At 40.8% G+C, this 3,922-nt stretch overlaps 1 non-coding gene across 1 annotated transcript; it reads right to left on the bottom strand.

Moving 5' to 3' along the window:
- Positions 1–582: 582 nt before the first annotated feature.
- On the bottom strand, positions 583–690 carry LOC118349359. The gene has a single exon (XR_004802329.1). It is a non-coding gene; the product is annotated as a small nucleolar RNA R71 (small nucleolar RNA).
- Positions 691–3,922: the final 3,232 nt, after the last annotated feature.

The following is a 3,922-nucleotide window of genomic DNA, read 5'->3' as shown; positions in this document are numbered from 1 at the left end:
AACTTCGTTCCCTCTTTTAGCTTGCTACATCTTTATTTTATTTTCCTTTTATTTTTGTAGTTTTTTTTTAGTGTTGCATTTTTCTCCACCTTGCATGCACAGGTATAGAGATGTTTTGGGTCGGTTTGCTTGTAGACCTGTGTCAGAGTCAGAGTCTAATTTTTCTAATCATTTGTTTGATAATTCTTCTAATTTTGAGGAAGTGAGTGTACACGAAAATTAACCCACTAGCACCCTTCAGGATTACCTTTACCCTACACGCACAACCACACCATCATGCATCATGTTTCCAGCTAATACTCGTCAACTGGATTTTAAAACATGGATGATACAGTTACTCCCTACTTTTCATGGCTTGAAAAATGAAAATCCATATGTGCACATTATGGGGTTTGAGGAAGTAGTTACGACTTTTTATAATCAAAATGCAACTGATGATGTTGTGAAACTTAAGTTCTTTCCTTTCTCTTTGAATGATAGAGCTAAGAGTTGGCTATACTCGTTGAGACCATGATCTATTGAGCCATGGAATGAGATGACTCAGGTCTTGTTTACTAAATACTTTCCCCAACATAAGACCAACGCTTTAAAAAAGAAAATCTCCACCTTTACACAAAAGGACAGTGAGACTTTGTATTAATCTTGGAAGAGATTTAAGGAGTTGTTGAGTATGTGTCCTTACCATAGGTATGAGAATTGGCGCTTAGTGAGCTATTTTTATGAGGGACTTACACCTAGAGAGTGCCAATTTGTGGAGATGATGTGTAATGGTGAATTCTTACAGAAATATCCTGATGAGGCCATAGAATACCTCAATAAGCTTGCTGAAAAAGCTCATACTTGGACTGGACCTAGTGCTACTGAGAGCATAAATAGGTTACGACCTACAGGAAACCCAAATGGTGATGGAATTTACCATTTCAGTGAAGAGGATAACCTAAAGGCTAAGGTTGAGATGCTCACTAGGGAGCTAGATGTGTTAAAGAATAAGGACTTAAAGCCAACACACGTGGCTAATCATGCCGAGTCTTTAGGACCATGTTTTGTGTGTGGCAGGGTAGATCACCTCTCCCAAGAGTGTCCCACATTTGCTGAGATGAGAGGGATGTATGAGGAATAATGTAATGCCTTATGTATGTACAAGAAGCCTTTTACACCTTACTTTGATACCTATAATTCATGATGGCGCAATCACCCCAATTTTAGCTGGAAGTCTGAAAACCAGTCACCTACACAACCTCTTTGATCATATCATGCACCTTCATCTTCTAGGAGTCCTTTAAAGACACTTTGCATACTTTTATTGAGGCTCAGGGTAAGACTAACCAAAATTTTGAATCTTGAATTACGCAGGTTGTTGAAGAAAACAAGGAGATAAAGAGTCAATTGTCCAAATTGATGAGTTTCTTGAGTGTGAATGAGTGAGATAAGTTCCCTTCTCAAGCTCAGTCGCACCCCATGGTCAACACATGGCGCAAGAGAATTTGAAAGATGTGAATGCCATTGTGACATGAAGTGGTAAGTCATTACACATTCCAACAACGAACAAATAAGAGGATGTGGAAAAGAATCATGATAGTAGTGATGCTGAGCTGCCCAAGGAAGCTGAGGTGACAAAGAGTCCTGTTAAGGTACCATTCCCTCCAGCTTTAAAATCAAGCAAGAGAACTCTGGATCCTAACAATGAAATCCTAGAGAATCTAAGGCAAGTAAAAATCAATTTTTCTCTTTTGCATGTGGTTAAACAAGTTCCTACTTATATAAAAGTTCTCAAGGATTTGTGTACAGTTAAGAGGAAGCATCATGTGAAGAAGACAACGTTCCTGACAAAGCAAGTTAGTGTTCTAATTGACTAGCAGATTCCTCCCCAGTACAAGGATCCTAGTTGTCCAACCATTACATACAGCATTGGAAATCATGAGTTTGGGCAAGTTTTGCTAGATTTAGGAGCTAGCGTGAATCGGCTCCAAAAAATAGGTTATTAGTATTTCTAACAAAAAGAATGAGAGATGACGCTCCAAGAACGCTCCAAGAATGGCTTTCTTCTTGAAAGTTTTTTCTTGCAACGTTTGACGCAAGTTCTCTATGGCTGCTGCTGCTGAAAACAGAGGTCGACGTCTCTTCGTGGATCTCGTCTCGGTGGTCCCTTAGCCTCTTCCAGAAATGTCTGTGGCGCACCATGTGCCGAAATCCAAGGATGGCGAAATCTTTTTCCAGTTTTCTAAGGAGGAAATCCAACGATCTGCTGAGCCTTTTCGGTACTCGATTGTTTTGAAATTTCTGCGGAACCGACCATCCTTGGATGCTATTAGGGCCTTCATTCACAAGCGATGGAATCTTGATGGCATTACAGTCGTTTCTAATATGAGGCATCCTCGAAATGTATTTATCAGAATGGTTTCGGAAGAGGATTGCATGAAGGCTCTGTCTCGTGAAGTTAACGATATAGACGGGGTTCCATACCGTCCATTTCATTGGACTCCAGATTTTAAAGAAGAAGAAGAACCATTTATTGTACCGGCTTGGATTGTACTTCCAGGTTTGCCTCCTAACTATTATCATGAGTCTTTTCTTAAAATTCTTACAGCCCCTATAGGAAGATTTATTAGAAGTGATAATTCCACTCGTTGTGCTACTCGCACCGATGGTGCTCGTATTTGTGTGGAAATGGATGCTGCAAAGCAACCTTTACCTTATTTTTGGATTGGGATGCCTGGTCTGGGAGCTAGCCGAAAGCAAGAAATTATTTATGAAACTCTGCCGGCATTCTGTTCTAAGTGTAAAATACAAGGGCATAATTCAAAGACTTGCCGTGCTGGGAAAAAGAATGCAGGAGGTAAGGTGTGGGTTCGGCAACAAGAACCGATTGTGGAAGAGCCGAAGGAAAATATTACTACCCCAGTTGTTGAGGATAAAGAAGTTGAAACAAACCAAGATACTGAGGAAAATCGGGTGTTAGGTGAACCCATTCTTTTGGTTGAGGAGTTGGAACCAGAAAAGGATCAAGAGGAAAATCCTGAGATTGCGGATCCTGAAGAAGAAATGAACCCAGTAAGTTTTGAATGAAGAATGGACTGCTCTACCGAGCTAATGAAAGCAGAGTTGGAAACGGACATGAGGGAGGGGGAAGTAGTTCCTAGTTCAAAGGAAAGGGAGGTTGATAATGTTCACGAGGAAGAGGTACTCTTGGAAGATGGTTTGATGTCTGATCCGGAACCTGAGAAAAATGCGGAAGTATTTTTGCAGGAGAAGGAATATCATTTGGACGCAGAAGATGAAGTCGTAAAGAGAAAATATCAGAAGCGGCAGTATGAGAAAATCAGGAGTTCCAGGCGGGTGATCACTAGAACACAAAAGTTTACTCAATGGCAGGATCAATCTTAGTCTGGAATATAAGAGGTATAGGTACTTCCAAGAGACGTTTACAAAAACTGGTGATTAAACACAAGCCGAAGATGGCAGTGTTGCTGGAACCGTTTCAGAGTGTGGATAAAATCCAAGTGTTCATGTGGATGTTGCAGTTTGATAAGGTAATAACGAATGAGAATGAAGGTGGGAAAATCTGGGTGTTTTGGAAAAGTGAAGTGGACGTGCAGGTTGTCCGCATGAGTTCGCAGTATGTGTCTTTACGTATTAGCGAAGGAGATATTCATTTCTTGGGCAATTTTATTTATGCTAAGTGTAATAGGTATGAGAGACAGATGCTTTGGGAGGAGCTGAGTTCGGATAGAATGGGTGTTGAGCCTTGCTTGTTTGCTGTAGATTTTAATATAATTCGGTCGGATGTGGAAAGGTGTGGTGGTCGTCCACGGACTAGAGTTGCAATGGATGAGTTTAACAGATGGATCCATCAGGGCGGGCTGATGGAAATGAATTCACAAGGGGGAAAGTTTACATGGTGCAACGGTCAGCAGGGATTAAC

Source organism: Juglans regia, chromosome 8 (assembly GCF_001411555.2).
Source record: "Juglans regia cultivar Chandler chromosome 8, Walnut 2.0, whole genome shotgun sequence".
NCBI lineage: Eukaryota > Viridiplantae > Streptophyta > Magnoliopsida > Fagales > Juglandaceae > Juglans > Juglans regia.
The sequence above is the reverse complement of the archived record's forward strand: the minus strand, read 5'-3'. Positions and strand labels throughout refer to the sequence as shown.